Source organism: Tyto alba, unplaced genomic scaffold (genome assembly GCF_018691265.1).
Source record: "Tyto alba isolate M040663 unplaced genomic scaffold, T.alba_DEE_v4.0 Super-Scaffold_27, whole genome shotgun sequence".
Taxonomy (NCBI): Eukaryota; Metazoa; Chordata; class Aves; order Strigiformes; family Tytonidae; genus Tyto; species Tyto alba.
Window position 1 is genome coordinate 31,641,469 of NW_024881301.1, and position 18,555 is coordinate 31,660,023.

The window sequence follows — 18,555 nt, forward strand, 5'->3', positions numbered from 1 at the left end:
CCCTAGTTGCACCGTAAATTTAGAGATCACCATAATAATCCCACAAGAATATAACAAAAACTACAGTTCCACAGCCACATTCTTTTGTTTTCTCCCCTTCTACTTCATTTCAGAAGTTACAGACTCAAAAACAATGCATTATTTCTTGTATCCCCCCCATGTTATCAGGGAGACCTCAGGTATCACCACCCAAGGTGCAATTAAATGCAGAGAAGTAATTTTCAGTACTTTTCCTTATTTTTAGGTGGAAAGAGATGACAAATATTCAATATTCCATTTTAATTGGAAAGACTGGATTTCATTTGGAAGTTACAAAACACCGCCAAAGACTGGGAATCTAAAGCACATGAGAGGAACTGGAAAAAATAGCATCTTCCCAATGCAATTTCGTCACTTACATTGCAGTACCTGCACACACCACACATTTTCATACTCTTGGACATTCAGGATCAATGTCTAACAACTGAAATTAATAACAGCCTTATGAAAATAATTTTTACCAAAAATCAGGCAGGTTAAATGTAACAGCACACTAATAAGTTATACAAAGTGATTGTAACCTCTCGAAGACATTACAGTCAGTATGCAGAAGAATTCTTTTCTGAGTGAATGGAAATTCACCATATAATTACTTCATGTTTACAGAAAATAAAGCAAAGTCCAAAGTGTAGAAGTATCTTGCTCCTGAAATAGCCACTAAGGTTTTGATTTATTTATATATATACACACACAGAAACGTCCTGGGGTAAGTAAGAGAAACAGAGGAACAAGGATGATATGTTCCAAAACCAATCTTAACCCTCTTTATTCTACTTTTCCAAGGGATAACAGGCTCTACAGAGGTATTTAGCTGCCAACGACTCAATCCAACCTTCAGATTTCTTAGTTCAGTACTTCTTGCAATGAAAGTGTCCCTGATATCCAAAAAAAGCAGATTTGTCACCCGGTGTGCAATAAGCCAATTTTCACACACTCAGGAGAGGCATTGTTATTTTATTTCAGAGTTGCACAAGCCTGGATGCTCGGTAGTATCCCACAAATCAAGCACACCAAACAAGGCTTTCCACATTATATTTATATACAAAACTTGTAAGGTTAGTAACTTTCCAAGACCATCCTCTTTATGACAATTGTTTAATAATTTACATACAATTATAATACTGATGACACCATACTTCTACTACTACACATGCTCAAGGGAAGGGTCTTCACCTGGGCAAGGGTCTTCTTGACCTCTAGGCATGATTTTTATTATTATAATGAGGGTAGTTCAGCTAGGGATATATGGACCTTGAGTTTGCTTGCCAAGTTGGCAACATACCCCTTTCAAGGTCTAATTCAGGAAGTCCTTGCTCAAAGAAGGCTATCTACTTCTTCTGATTAGGGACGCCTTCAGCTTTAACCTATACAAAGAACATCTTTCTTGACCTAAGCATAGTATTGCTACATTCTTCTAAAAGTTTAACCTTCAACATCTTCAGTGCATGGGTATTCAGCCACTGATAGACTGACAGCAGTATTACAACTCTGCATTTTGCAAATGTCTTCTAATTCTTTAAATAGGGTCTTAAAAAGTACTTGATTCTTATTAAGACTGTAAACTTACAATGCTCATCAAGGAAGTATTATTTTTCTTAATCATTGAAGAGATAGTTCTTATCCTCCTGACTTTGGTGAAGAGTTTCTTAATCATTACTCAGTAATTAATATCCCAGTTAGTTTCAGTATTTAATTTCAAACATCTTTGTTCTTAATACAGAAAAGCACCTCATGAAAATGACATCAAGCAGTCAGTATATGCCATACAGCATATTTATGAACATACACCTCTGACATTTGAACTGTAAACAAAATCTTTCTCCCTGCAGTTTAATCAGAAAATATAGTCCTTCAAACAAAGACTAGCCACATTTAAAAACAAACAAAAAACCACCACCCCAAAAAAAAAAAAAAATACAGAGGAACAAAAGTTCATCTTTTCCCTTTTCAATAGAAATGGGGATGTAACAGGTTCTTATTTTCATGTATGTTTTGGACAATGATCACAGCCCATTAGATTCCCCTTTCTAACAAACTACCTTCCAATAATTTCACTTTCAATTTAAAGCAAAACCTCCTATACATCATTTTGTTGCCAGAAAGACACAGCATCTGAAGCTCATTCATATCTGGAAAAACATCACAAGAGAACTGGAGTTAAATTTGAACCTGGAGTTGCCTGCAGGTACAGATACAGTCCCTGGCTCAGGAGGAACTTGATTCACAGCAGGCTGCTGAATACTGAAAGGTTACAATGGGAGAATCTTACTCCACTCTTAGCTGTCTATTGGATCTCTTGTTTGATTTAAATATATTTTATGTTATGATACTTAAGAACATTTATCAAGCCAGATCGGAACTTTAACATAGGGTCCAAAAAAAACAAGGCAAATGACTACCAAATAAGGAACTCTGTAATAAAAGAACGTACAACCTGTATGTAGCCAGTATTAACACAGACCAGAGCAGGTCAGTTTGAAAACTGCAGAAAATCAACTGCTCTTTTTCCCTGCTATACTGGTCAAAACGCAGAAAGAGCTAGAAACATGAATTGATAGTATGGTAGACTTGTCAAAGCATCTGACAGGACAAAGAACTGATTGCACCCAGCAATTAGGCACCTACAAAAAGCAAATAATGAGTATAGGAGAAGATAGAACAGAAGAAAGACAGTCCTAAGAACATCAAGAAATACCACAAGGGCCTGGAAATCCACCAAAGGATCAGCCTCTCCAGGTTACAACCCACTTGCTTTCATCAGACTTTGCTTATTTTTACTAAATGATAAGACTATGTAGCATTATCTGCTGGCTTTGACAATGAAGCTGGAGCTGGAAGCTGATGAAGCAACATGTAACTCTAGTCAGTTGCTTAAAATTTTTGCAACAAGCTGGGCAGGTTGCACCCTTGGTGTAGGGATTGCTTTGCTGGCTTCCCTTGGGCAGCAGCTGGTGAGCAGCTCCTCAGACCACAGCTGGGGCTGACAGCCCCTGCTTTGTTCACACCCTTGTAACTTGGATGCTGGTCCTGCCACGTTTCTAACAGAAAAACAAATAAACTGCTTTCCCCAACATCCTTTACAGAAGTAATCTGGAAGCAGGCATTTTCTCCAAGCATGGGCATAAAAATAACAAAATCTCTACTGTCAGTAGGAGCATGAGCAAATCTGTAGTTATTTGATTATCTAAAAAATAACTTTGTTAGCTTTTGCAAAGATGATTAGCACTTCCTTTAGTTATAGATGATCATAAATACACTTAGATGCATCTGCAAGCAAGTGTACACAAGACATGATATACCTTGAAATACAATTCAACATTGGAGCAGTGTGTCTTTTTCTGAATAAAAATTGCTTTGGATTTCATGAATGTGGAATTTAAAAGAAAGCATTTTCCAGCAAAATATTCTTGTTATAATCAAAAATGATTGATTTTACTGCACAAAATGTACTGCTGTTTCCCCTGGGGTTTTTTGAGCAGTAGGAAGACTATCATCTATTTGAAATGAGGCAGCCTTTTAGGTTCTGGTTTTTGTGTTGTTGGTTTCTGGTTTTGGAGCACAATTTTTTCAGAGATAAATGCAGCTTTCTCCAAACAGGGTGGCATGACTGCAGAGTTAGACAAATCAAGTATAATCTGTCTGATCCGAGATTGTGCCTGATTAGGTTGGACTGACATTTTAATTTTGCCTTCATCTATTTCTAGAAGTAGTATACAAACCTTTTTTTTTTTTTTTTTTGGACAAGAATGCGTAAGTTTTCATCATGAAGAAGACAGTTACCCCTCACATTTGTGTGTTTGATTTTAATAATAAGGCTAAGGGCTGCAAGTTACATTGCTTAAGTGCTACCTTATTAAACATCTAGGCAAAAAACATGGATAATTAGAGGTCTGTAAAAATCAAGGTTATGTTACCAAGCAAAGCCGTAAAACTCAAAGCTGACTTCCTCCTTTAAAGACCCTTTTCCTTACAGCAGTTCCTCCTCCTCCAACTTGGTCTCACAGCCTCTTCCATGAGCGTTCTGCATCTTCTGATTGGTGGTGCCTGAATCGGGACCATTATCAGCCTCAGAAAATCATCTCAGGGTGCAAAAGCATCACCTCCTTGTCCTGACATGAAGGCCAACATAAATGTTTATACCAGAATTTTAACCTGTAGAAAAGCATATCATTCCTAGTCATAAGCACAGAGGACATCAAAAAGAGACAGATTTCGATCTTGTAGCAGTCCTTATTTCCTCAGACTAACACATTATTGGGCTGAATTTATAATACCTACTTCATATGAAAAGTTTCCAGAGGGAAATCTGTCAATCTGGACTACAAACAAATCCATTCAAAAGTTGCAGGTGCCATTTAAGGTCTAAATAAGTAACAACAGATGAGTTCTTCATTGCTTAACACAGATTTTTTTTTTTTTTTTTCAGTTAGAACTCCTCAGCTCCTGCATTCAAGTTAGATTTAAAAATCTACTTCTCTCTGGGGTCAGCCTGTCTCAGGAGTGCCTGGTACCTCAACAAAAGTAGGCACTAGAGGAAAAGACAAAGCAACAAGCTGTAATCTTATGTTTGATATTTAACTGTAGTGAAGTCAATCAATTGGGAAGTCGCTACAGAAACCTGTGCCACTTCTATGGAAAAAGAGAAGTGCAACAAAATACATACACGAAAGTAAAAATCTAGCAGCATATCAGACTGTGAAACTGGTATTTACTCAAACTGCAGGTGGTTTAAAATTACAGGTTTTAAAGCTATCATTTGGAAACAAAGCAAAGACTACTATTATTGTTTTTCATCGAAGAATTTTACAGGACTGCCATGTCATCAGCAAGTGAAGAATGTTTGCTTTAAAGCATATCAGATTTAAAATGCAAAGTAGTCTACAAATTATGGGTGGAAGGGATGGAGCAGGGAGGAACAGACACAAAAAGCATAAAAAAACACACTAGGCACCTCTTTATTTTATATTTTAAGTACAAGTGCAGGTGTCAAGAACCGTATTTCTTTTAGGAAGCTGAAATTTCACTGCAGAACTGTATAAGTGAAGATTCTTCTAGGAAGCTAAAACTAAAATAGGCCCAACCAAAAAGTCAGATCAAATTTTTAATCCTTGCAGTAAAAACCCAGACCACAAACAACAACAAAACATATCTCATTAGGCTGTCCAGGCTATGAGACATTCAAAAGCATGACTGAAATGTAAAGAGCTAGAAGATTTCTAGCATTACATTTTGCAAATGGATTAACAGTTGCTCCATTTTCCTCTGAGTACACTGAATACTTTCTACCAGGGAACAACAGGTCCAAACAGAAACTTAATTCTTGCCACATTTACAACCACCAGTAGGAACTGTGGTTCTGTGTTGACAAACAAAAACACAGCAATTTGGTTTATTAGTTGTTGGGAGTAGGAGACTAACTCTCCAGAAGAGCTCCAAAAGAGCTCCAACAAACCTTAGAATACGACTGCATAACACTTTATGAATATTTATTGCTCTGTTCATTTCCATACTGTCAGTGAAAGTGAAATGTATAAGATATGTCTGTAGTAAGAAATTACTGCTTTGATTATATTCATATTTCTTGATTATGGCATTTGCAAGTCTTCCCATCCCAGTTGCATTCCATTTTAAAAGGTTAGACCTAGGAAAGTTGAGAAACATTGGCAGACAATCACAACTACACAACACAATTAATGACAAAAATGCGTTTGTAACTCAGATTTGGTCTCTGCTGAATTCGAAATTCTCTCAAGTGAGTGTTTTGCTCAACAACAACAAAAAAACTGAAAACGTATTAAGGTCCTAAGTTAAGATCATTTTTCTTCAATACTTTCTCTCAGTTAAGATCAGGATGACATGCAGATTCCTGTTTGCATTTTGTGTTTCTGCTTTGGCTAACAAGTAGATTTCATTTTTTAATTTCAAATCCACATTCTGTGATTCCCCTCTCAAGATGCATCATTTCTAAGTAGCACCATCAAGAACATTTAAGGTACCACTTGAGCATTTCTGTAAGTATTAAAATTATCTTGAGAATACATGGAGAAATGGAAGAATTAATCAGAATTCAGCTTAACCTTCATTATCAGTGGGGAAAAAAAAAAAAAAAAAAAAAAAAAAGAAGGAAGTCAGCTGCAAATACAGAACATTGAGAAGTTATTAGTTGCATATCAGCAGAGGACCCATTTGTCTGTTCTTCTGGGACTTGTGAAAGGGAATTAAATTTTTAATCTGAAAAGTTTATTTTTATCAAAAACGAAAGGTCTATACACAGCTCCAGTATCAGAGGCTGCTTTCTATATATCTTATTATTCTCCTATTACAGCTCAAGACACACACTGACAGTGATGATAGACATTAATAATATACAATACAAATATCTGCCCTACATGGCAGGACAGCAGCTCAGAAAGCACTCTCACACCACGCCGGCCTTCTGTAACAAACCATTCCCCTCCCGGAGGAAAGAAAGCCTTGGTAGCAACTCGGGTTGCACGTAAGCACTGTTAATGGCAGACAATGTTCTTCTAGTTGACAGGCACTCAGTGTTTGCAGCTCCAGCAGGTACTGCCTCATTAACTTGCTTGTGGGAAAAGGAGAAAGCAAAAATCGAAATACAATTTTTGTCCCTTAGCATGCATCTGAAGTTTTAAGCAAAGTTTGTCAAAAACCTACTACTGCTTGAGTACTGGCCTTCTTTTCTGAACCCAAAGTCATTTTAGGTAACTTCTACATTAATCTGCTGTGCCTTTTAATTGAGTATAAACTACTGTAAAACAAGCCACCCTGAGAAGGTCAAAGGCTAGCATTCTTCTGCCTGCCTTAATTAAACAGATGACTTGCAATGAGATGGCTAACTCGATACCAAGGACAGAGGGATAAAATCACTGGCTAAAATGGTTGAAGGACTTCTTGGAGAGTTCTTTTAAATGTTTACAGAGTTTCTTGGCTCAGACGAAATCCATTGTTGACTATTCAGAGATTGTTTCTGAGAATTCACCAAGTTATTCACAATAAAAATCGGTGAACATGCTGGGAGATGGTAACCATCTAGATGAATGAAAAACAATAAATATTTCCTCCCTTTAAAATAAAAGGTTTAGGAGCAATGAAGATATTGTAGACTAGCCATATGAACTTAAATCCATAAAGAATACAGAAGCAAATATTTAAACAATGTAAAGCTTTTGGAGAAGAACAAAATAATTAAAAAAAAAAAAAAAATCAGGTCAATATTGGTTTTATCAAGAAAAATAATGCTAAATTAGTACAGCTTCCTTCTATGAAACAAGTAACATATCTTTAGAATGAGGAGAAACAAGTTAAGTCTTGATTCTACCTTAGCAATCTCTTAATGTGGTCACATTTGAGACCTGCTCAAAATTCAGTCATGAATGACAGCATGTCCTCCATGAGGCTGTCATAAGCAGCATGCATAAGTGATTGGAAAAATACATTGCATATCTACCCATAGCACACTTAAAACATAATGATTCATCACAGGCAGATCTGAAGGGGTCTGTTCTACATCCAATGGCAGTTACTGTTTTCATTAGTGACGTTAAGTGCTGAAAGTGTATGGGAGAACAGAACAAGACTAAAATGCAAAAGGATCTTAAGGTGAACTGTCTGGGAAAAAAAAAACCCTCTACATCTTTACAAAATTGCAAACACATGGGAGTTTTAGTCCCTATAGCAGTAACTCAGTACAATTGGCTAGGTGAAAGCCATTTAAGAGAAACACTTATAATGGATCTCAACATGAACCTATGTGTCATAGGACTGAAAAAGTCAACCAGCATGACAGGATACACAAAATGAAATACAGCCTAGAGGACACCTAAGTTTTTACCAGCCATGAACAAAGCTACCAGAACAGTAACATCCAGTTTCAGGTGTCATATCTCAAAGGAAAGCAGTAGCTGGAGAGACCTTAACACAGTGAAGCAAGACTATTGAAAGGATTTCAGGAGCATAATCCACAAAGAAAGAGAATATACACCACGGCCTGAAAAAAAGGAAGTCTTTAATACATCTCTGCAAGAGAACACAAGTGACATCATCTTCCAGTCTGGAATACAAAGGAATGAAAACCCAAGTTTAAATTAGAACAAGGGAAATTTAAGTTAGATAAGAAAATCCAATAGCTGAATAATTAAACATTGGAATAGCTTTTCCAAGAGTGTTGTAATATCATCTTTGGGGCTAACTAAAGCAATTAGACAAGCATTTAGCTCAGAACAAGTTTGCTTTCTATTTTGGTAAAAGATGAATGCAGGCTTGCAATAGAGACAGCAATACACATCTTAAGAGCTCCTTTTACCAGAGACTACAAACTTGGCAAAACAGTTTATTATTGTTTTGTAGCTACAAGGTCATTAAGCACAGAATAAGACTCTCTTGGGCTTAAAAACCTCAGTGATTTTTTTTTTTTTTTTAAGTGAACTGTTTTCTGTATAATTTAGATTTAAATAGAAATCATAGCCTTTAATTTACAACTGTACCTATGGACATGGGTCTCTTTTTTTTTACTCACAGATCTGCTTGTTCATAGATTACATGGTCAAGATCCATGGACTTAAAAAATAAATAAAAAATAAAATATAAAAAAAAAAAATCTGTAAGCTTTAACATCCAAAACAAGAAGTCCAGAACATATTCAAAACTGCAACAGTAGCAACTGAGAAACTGGTATTCAAAAGACATACTATAAGGGAAGGTTTCAAAGCAGATATCAAAAAAGGAAAAAAAAAAAAAAAAAAAAAAAAAAGGTCAAATAACTGTAAAACTTCAATGCTATTTTACAAAGTCAAATTACAGCATTTAAGAAAAAACAGTATATGTTCTTCCTGACTTGTTGTTCAGATTGCATACTTTCGGTATTCATATCCTTATGTACTTCTTCACAACATATTCTTATTCCCAACATGCATTCTGCATATTCCAAAAATCCATTAGAAACAAATAGGACAAACATACAAACTTCTAGTTTTGTCTGTTGTTTACAGACAATTTAATGCTTTCTGGTAGTACCTTCCTGCCAAGAAGTCTGGGAGAGATCTCGGTTTGGCTTTGTTTTAAATAAGGGCTTTGGTTCTCTCAATTTTGTGATTTATATTAAACTTCAGAGTTTTAATACTCCCAGACCATTTTCTTAGGAACTTTGTCCCCAGCAATTCTAGTGATAACTTAATGACAATAACGTTTTCTTTAGCACTGCAAAAGAAAGTGGTAACTGATGGCCAATTCAAGAAAATAGTGTTATCAAATGCATATTTTAGCCTCCGTCTACCAAATAGCTGAAAGACCTCTGAATGCCATGCAAGAAACTGAGATGTAACATAAAAGACTGATGTTTCATTCATACCATGCAGAATCTTATATGAACAGAAATATCCATCAGCAAAAAGCTCATCAAATGTGTGCCATATTAACAGAACACTGTAACTTATTAGGCAGAGCAATTTAAATCAAAACTTTAGGAATGAGATGAACTATTAACTAGAGATTTAAATTCCCAGTCAGTATGTATGCTTTTTAACAAGTGAGTGACTACAAAAACATGGATTAGTAATAAAGAAAGAAAAAAGGAGAAGTGCATAGGCTGCTGCTCAAAGATGAACTATATGCTTTGGAAGCAGATGAAATATATACTTTGGATTTCAAACTATGTACCTATTTCAAACTTTGCAGCAACTTTAGTTACTGCAAAACATTTCAGTGCATATTGGTGTAATATATTTAACTGTGATACTGTGTAAACAAATTTACACAAGCTTCTGTGACTTTACACGATTTTCAAAGTACAGTGTCTTATGAAGGTCTGATGCAATTTTATATACACACAATCCTGTATTACATCTATATTAAAATAAAAACTGCTGCCCATTGAGCAATGTAAAAGAATTATAAAATATATTCTTTTATAAAATGGAAGTGCTTTCTTTCCTAAATCAAGAAATATAGGAATTTAATTAAGTCAAATGGATAAACACCTTAGCGCAAGTGACCCAGCACAGAACACTGTACCTACCCCACCCACACAGCTCCACTGATCCCACAGATACTCTGCCATGGGGCCTCTTACATGGGGCGGATGGAATCAGAGCAAACAAGAGCCCATACTGTCAGGGTTAGTACGTTCATACTAAATTTTTTTTTTTTTCTACACACTATCAGAAACTATTTTCAAAAAGCTTTTTTGAAGTTCTAGCTTGCTTGTGAGCAACAAATCCTCAGAGAAAAGGATTGAAGTCATGTTCTATCAGATATCATGTCTTTGAAGGCCCTTTCTGAGGGAAAAAAAAGAGGTATAGTTTACTTGTTTAGAGGAAGGCGTGCTTATTCCAGGTACCACATGATTTCTATTGTTTATGGAGACAGTTTTTCCTTTGACTGACATCTGATGTGGTAATCTACAAGTGGTTTCTCCCCCCCTCTGAAATTGAAAGTCAATACGTAAAACAAGTAACAAAAACCTTTGCCGCTTTATAATCCAATACAGTTTACAATTTAGTCCACTCATTCATATCTCATAGCTGTAGTAACCTTCCTCAGCACCAACCAAGAAACCTCATCTGTCATACAGAGTAACAAACCATTCTTTAAACATATTTATTATTTACAAGTAACATCATACACATTTTTCAAAGTATGGTCACTCTATATATCTTACTCAGTTGAGTTCACACTTCTTTATCAATTACCCTTGTATTAGGTATTGCATGACAAGTAGAAGATGAATGGAAGTAGTAAAGACAAATTCTATAAGCTAGACAGAGCACAATGCTCTGATGAATACATAGAGAAAGATAAAGACATTATTTACTTCAGAAGTTAAGAGTAACATTAGAATGACACAGCAGAACAGCCATGTGTCCTGAACACACCTTTAATACAAGCCAGCTGTGGCATCCTTCCGGACCTCAGTGGATTCCTTTCTGAAATAATTTATGTTCATTGCAAGTTCAATTGCTTCTTACAGGACTGTATTGCTACAGGATATATTTGAAGTGAAGCCCTTATAATCTCAGATTGAAGATTTCTATAAAGAACTGCTTTGTCAGAAATAAATTATAACATGAATTGAAAGTTTATTCCTAGTAGGTGACAGTACCTCTAAGACATTAGAAAGACATTAAGTGACACTTTAGGAACACAAGTCTACTACAAAAAGATTCTGATTTTCTTTATTTTAATCGTATTAAAACCTTATGCATTATTTGGGTCAGGCTGGGATCTTAGCATTCAATTTTTTGCTGTGCTATTACATAGTACTTATGGAAGCCCACATACAGGCATATTAATCAAGAAACTTTGCACTACGATCAAGTTATTCACTGAGAATGCTTGCTCATATATGGTGTTTGAATTCCCAAAATATGGATTCATACATCTTGGAAAGCAAGGCTGAGCCAAAGTATCACTTCCTGCCTTTAAGCACACACATGTTTAGCTGTTTTTCTGCAATCCTAAATTCTTAGTCTCGATGGGCTGACACAAGAAAAGAAAATGTATTTAAGAGTAAGAAAAAACATAAAAACTCAAAAGCATTTGCCCCTTACTTTCATCTCTTTAGTCACTAGGAACATTGCCTTGATAATTACTAATGTCACTAGGCACCCTACAGTCTTTAAATAAGTGATTTCGATACCTATTATACAAAAAAATATGGTGGGAATGGGATTACTGATGAAGCAACTGCAGTTTAAAACAAAAGTAGTACTGAAAATAAGGCATTTAAGTCTTCTGGAAGGTTATCTCTTCCAGATATATTCTAGAAGTATATCCCCAATATAGTGAGTATGTCCAAATCCAATGTTCATAAGATAAAATAACAGAAATAAATAGAACTACTGATTCTGTTCACAAAATAAGCACTTACACTCATCTACAACCCACACTCTTCAGTGGGAACACTGCCAGACACAGAGTGATAACATGAATTTTTTGTTTGACAGGACAGAGTATTTCTGTTCTTCCGAATATATACATATATGCACATATATAAAGGGTAGGAAAAGGGGGGAGAGAGGCAGAGAGGAAGTCCAGATGCAACTGGGTACAAAGAAATAATCAAAATGACCAAAAAAATTTCCCTCCTAAGTCATCTTCTTTTATTTCACAAATCCCATATTTAGAAATGAGTTTAAAATATTCTCCACCTGTTTCAAATAAGCTCTTTAAGCCTGCTCAATTGTTTAGAGCCTACCCAGGACAGCAACATTTTCATGTACATGTAAAATTAGAGGGATGGCATCTTTCTTTGATTCAGTGAAGTCCAGCTGATCTTCAGTAGTCTGACTGCCACCCAACTGTTCTCCATTTCCAAGCCAGAACATGACACTGGGACAGCTGTGGGTCTCCTGCCTAGCTCTATGTACTGTACAGCTTGCTTCCAGCACCACCATCAGCATCTGCTAGCACTCTCCCATCACTGAGTAATGCTACCTAGAAATTTCAGGTTTAAGGCTGAATTCACAATTTTTGCTAACACTGCAGGGTGTGGGAAGTTTTTTCTAACAATTCTGTAGTTAAGCATGATAAAGTTCATCCTATAAAAACCTCTTCCGTCATCCCCAGCCTTTGTCTTTTTAGTAACTTTCAGAAAACTAATCAAAATACTGAGAAAACAGTATTAAGCTATGAGGCTTGAGTTAAAGAAGATTGTCGTGGTTTAGGCCTGGTTGGCAGCCAACCACAATGCAGCAGCTCTCTCTCCCTTCCCCTCCGGCAATGAGAAGGGACAGAGAGCCAGGCTTGGGGTTCGAGATAGGACTGGGATGGGGAGAAAATTCCCCTTTATGGTCACGAGCAAAAGGCAGACTCATTAGGGGAAGAAAAAAAAAGAACATACATTTATTACAGACACTAACAACACCTAACAGAGTAGGACAGTGAGAAGCATTGCCACATCTTAAGAACACCTTCCCCCCACCCCTCCCTTCTTCCCAGGCTCAGCTCTGCTCCCGATATCTCTACCTCCTCCCCCAGTGGCGCAGGGGCAGGGAATGGGGGGTGCAGTCAGCACTGCTTCTTCCTTCATGTTCGGTGAGGGGAGTGTCCGCAACTTGTTCCTCCTGCTCCATTGTGGTCCCCCTCTCACAGCAGACAGTCCTCCACAAACTTTCTCCAACATGAGCTCCTCCCATGGGCCGCAGCGTTCCCCACACTGCTCCGTCATGGGTCACTAACTTTCTCCAACTGGATTCCCTCCCACGGCTGCAGCCCTTCCTGAGCTGCTCCGGCGTGGGACACCCCCGCATGCTGCAATCCTCCCAGCACTGAATTACAGCAGTGGGGCTGCCTTTTCACACAAGACCCCGGGCTTCTTTGGGCACAGCACCTTGATCATGGAAGCAGAAGCCACAGGCCATAAATCAATGTTTGCTCCACCGTAGATCTCCATGGGTGGCAGGGAGGGGCTGCCCTGCTGTTTCACCACAGGATACAGGGGGGTCTCTGCTCCGGCACACCTCCCCCCTCCTTTCTTCCTCCGTTCCTCCACTGACCTTGGTGTTCACGCAGCTGCAGCAACTCCTCCTCACAAGTCCCCCTGCACGTCACCACGTCCCTTCTTAAATACGTTATCGCAGAGGCACAGCTGATGGGCTCAGTTTTGGTGCAGAGGTGGATCTGACTTGGAGCTGTGGGAGCTTCGAGAAGCTTCTCACAGGGGGCTGCCCCGATAGCCCCCTCCCCTGCCACCAAAAAAACTCCACCATTCATTCAACCCAGGACAAAGATATATAAAGATAGCAAGGAAGTTACATCATTTTAAATAAAGCCTCTGGTCTAACTCTCCAGCAGTGTTTCAGCACAGCTCACCTTTCCATATTTTCAGTGGATCTTCACAGTAGTAAGACATCTACTTCCACAGTACCAGAAGCCATTTAAATTAGCTATCTACAGAAATTTTAATGATGCCTTAAGCAAGAAGGCCTAGACAGCCTGTCACTAAGATGTGATCAGGTCCAGCTAGGTATTTGAATAAGTGCTCCCCTTCCAGTTCTTCTATGTTTAGAAGCTCAGCAGTACTCCAACATCTTTCAGCTTATGAAAGTGAAAGACAGCAATATGGTGATTGATTAACATTAGTATTACCCTTGGAAGCTATTTCAGGATGCTCTCCCAAACAAGCACATTGTCATTCATCTGAAAGTCAAGAGCAGATGATATTAGCATACTTTAGAGGCACTATTTCCTTGCTGTTACAAGCTCTCCAAAACTTGCAACACTATTCAGTTAGAACTTTGAGAAAGTTTGATATGTAAGTGACTGTTTTCTCTTTCATTATTACAGTCAATACCACAAATATTTGTGATATGAAGACAGAAATATCCTCTTTCCTGAAACATTTAACCTCTACATCAAAATAGTCTCACATAGCCTCCAAAATGGTTTTTAAAGCCTAATTTAACAAGAGACAGAAAAAAACATAGTGACCTTGTTCTGGATTATTGTTAAATACAAATTTGTATTGTGCTTTCATCTTCTCATGGTATTAAGTTATGCAACACAAGTGGTGAAAGCACAGGGTTTTGAACTGAAGTGTTTAAGATGAAGCAATAGTTGAGCAAAAAAAGATGGACAGTGTTGGGTTACAGATGGAAAAAAATAACTGAAAATTCAGCTCATTGGAACATTATGCCAGCTTTCTTTTTAAAAGCCACATTGTTTCCACTGGAGACACTTAGTTACCTAAGAACAATTTGTTTCCTGAATAAGAGACATGTTGCATCCATATACAAAACATTTATAATAGCATTCCTACACTCCAGCAGAAAATCTGAAGTACTTTTTACTTTCTGTAAAACCAAATGTCAGTGTAGTAAACAATCACTCGTATGTCAGCAAAATTCACACAGTTCTTACTTCCCAAAATATTTGCTGTCTTTTGAATAATCCCAGAAAAAACTTCTGGAATGGGCACCATGTCAGTCAAATATTGTGGCCAACACTAGTTAATGGCATAGCTAGTATGAAACTTTGTCCTGTATCTTCCATACTTTGTGCAAGGCATGACAGCCTGCTTGGTTAACCTGAACAGCCAATAGTTGTGCTTATTCTAACCCCCTCAGTAGTTTTGACAGAACAGCTCCATGAGATGGAAAGGGAAGCTAGATTAAGATCTAGGCACAGCCATAGACCCACAGTGCTCCACCTAAATATCATTGTCCAGCACAAGTCTTATGCAGCAACGAGAACAACTGTTTCAGGGGAGCCTGTACATTTAGGCGGCAACAAAATCTGTTTATACAAATATTTCAGTTATGACTACTTGTTTTGCCATTCTCTTCAGACAAAGTTCAAGTTGTGTCTTGTATGTATGTTCTGTGCATTTCGTATCCTGTGCTGCTTTACCTTTATCCAAGGTGATACTCACTGAGTAATAATTTACTACATAATACTGACTTCCTAAGCTTGTTGTAGTACACAGGTGTAAGCACAACATGCACCTTTTTATGTGAATTTCCATCTTAAGTGAACAAACCCTTTACCGTATTCATTTTCATTTAACTGAAAGATTAATGTAGTCCAGTATTGCATGACAGACAGTCTAAAATTAAAGCATTACAGTTACTAAACTGTATTGCATGATAAGAAAATCTCCATGGTGACAGGAAAATCCCCTTTGAAATATTATAGCTAGACACTAAATTTAGCACTTCTTGTAATTTGACAGCCATTTAAGCAACAATAAACCATACAAATACATGTACCTATTACATATGGGGGAGGCAGGGTCACACATGCTACAGAGCTTCACCTACACTCTACACATCCTCTCACTTTGCTAAATGCTTAGATGGTTTCATTTTATAATTGGTGTCCCAGTAAGCCTGAAAAGCATTATGTTCATAAATACTACCAAACTCTGTTCAATTTTGAATAGGAAGAAAACACTTTGTAATGCCGAGGGAGAACTTTACTCACCGATGTTTGCTCAGAATGCTCATAGCCAGAGTTTCTGAAAGACAGAGCCAAATTATTTCTGCCTAGCTTCACATTTCATAAAAACTTTGTTTTATAGTCCCAATTTAAATATGATTATATTCGGTGTTTGGCTAGATGTACCTCATTGAAAATTGAGTTTTGATTTAGCACAATCATTTTAACTAAGCACAACACTAAACGCAACCTGCAGTTCAGACACAGATGGATTAAGTATGATAACACATCAGCTAGTAATGTGATGTTAAGCCTAAATTTAACTTTCCATGTTGATACTCTAAATGCATTCATTTCTCCATGCACACAGAATCATATACACAGGTACTTTTGTCTTTTTCTTGCCATCACAATCAATCCTGGACTTCAGCAGAAAAGCAAGCAACTTGCTCAAGAAAAATTACCATTTGTAAGAAGCACAGACAGTACACATTCTTCAGTTGGCAGCTAGAAAGAAATCAATTCTATCATTTGCACTAAAAGTGGAAGACTACCTTCTAAGCTGCCAATTGTCTTTCATTTTTTAATAATCCTAGTTAATGTTTGGGTTTGGGGGGGTTGTTTAAAAGCTTGTTATTCCTTAGAGGAGTAACATTCCTTATGCCATACTGTTATAACTATTTCATAGGTATTCAAAATTATACCACATGGAAATGTTAACAGTTGTGAGAGTGTTTACTGAGGTTAAAAACAACAGTAAGCATCCTACTACCTTAAGCTGATGATATAAACATAGAAATGCCTCAATATCAGGAGAAGTCCAAACACTAGCTTCAAGATCAGTGTTTCCTAACCTTTGCGTTGAAGAGCCTGTCATGAGTCAATCTTGGCTAATGTTGGCTTTGCAATGAACAAAACAAACAGCATCCTTGTCCTAAAGATCTCACAACCTGCATTTCATCCTAAAACAGCTCTAAAAAACAGCTGTCGAAAATTCACAATGGGTAGTGCTATTTTTTCATTATTTCTCCATTTCCCTGCTTCGTGATTCAACTAGAACCACACAAATTAGCAGTTCCCTACATTGCAGCGTAATTATAATGACTAAGACATGGTTTTGAAAGGTAAAGGGATTGAAGTTCCAAGCTCCCAGCTTCACAAAGATAATTTTTAGGACGATTTGTTTCAAACATAACGTTAAAAGTAGGGTATGGAATTTTGAATTCTCAAATGCATTCATAGATCTTCAACTCTCAACATGACCATAGCTATAATTAATCTCTCTATATTCAGAATTAATTCCCTATGTTCTGTGTGTCTATTAAAGATTGTCTCTAGTTTTATATATTATACTTGCCTCCCTCTCAAAATGGGGAGATTTATTATACTCACTTGTTGAAAGACTTTCATTGTTCAGGCTATTAGTTTGATTCATCCTCAAGTTTTTAAAGGTCAGCTGCAAACCCACAAACAGCTTGACAAACAACCAACCTTTGTAGATGAATATCAAATTTACGTGATATTATATCATTCTCATACTCTTGTAATTTGTAGCAATCTAGTTCATGGCATGTCATTTAAAGATATATAGGTCCTGAATTATTCATGGCTTCAAACCACCAATAAATTGTTCAGAACTATCCTCCTTCTTTGGATACCTGTTCCCATTTAAATAATTCCATTTTCAAATAATCTATTCAGAATTTAAACTGATAACCAAGATCACATCTGAATTTAAGTGATTATTTCTCAATTACATAATCTTCAGTAAAATAGTTCAACAAAAGGTACTCAACCTAAGTTACCTATATATTGACCACAGAGCATAAGTTAGTTATATATTGATCATGTTTTATTTAGATCTGGAAGAAATAAGAGTGCAGCATTATTGCAGCATTATAGTGATATAATTGTCTTTTATGTGTTTGTGTACACACACACACCCTAAAAGCAAAGACACTGTTTTCCAGTCAATAGCCATTTAACATAACTGTTGGTCTCTTGGTACAACTGGTGATTAGCAGATCACATGAAGAAAACGTGGTGTCAAAGACTCCATGAGAATTTTCATCTTACATTTCATAAAAATTTAAGTTTAATTTGGGAAGAAAAGGATATGATAATGGTAAAAAAAGTTGGCTCCATGCCAGGTCTGCATCTCTGATTCCAAAATGAGTCATTTGCTCTACACTGAGTACTCTACAGTAAGTAATTCATTCTACCTTTTCATGCATTTTCATATATGTGTTCGGTAGAAAGGCCCCAGGTAAGAGTAAATGGAAACTACTCATCTAAAGATACCTTTACCTCTTCCATTAGAATGGAATGAGTTGAATGATATTCAAGATATTTACAATTAACAGTTTATTAATTGTTACTACTTCTTTTGAAAATGAAGGGCCTTGCATCTGTACAGTGATCAGTATATCTCATAATACTTCCTTTTTGTTTTCAGAAGTCACTTGACTAGTTTCTCAGTGTTCCTGAATGGATTATTGATCTCAGTTATTGCATGCTTGTGGTTGACACTGATAACTTCAGAACCCTTTGAAACTACTGTATTTCTTCTGTATAAAATTGATTTCTTTAGACATTGCTGTGTCAAAAAAAAAAAAAAAAAAAAAA

At 36.8% G+C, this 18,555-nt stretch overlaps 1 long non-coding RNA gene across 1 annotated transcript in view; it reads right to left on the minus strand.

Annotated features, from left to right (window-relative positions):
• LOC116963248 overlaps positions 1 to 18,555 on the minus strand; it is a 133,675-nt gene that overhangs the window by 62,214 nt on the left and 52,906 nt on the right. The window lies entirely within an intron of this gene.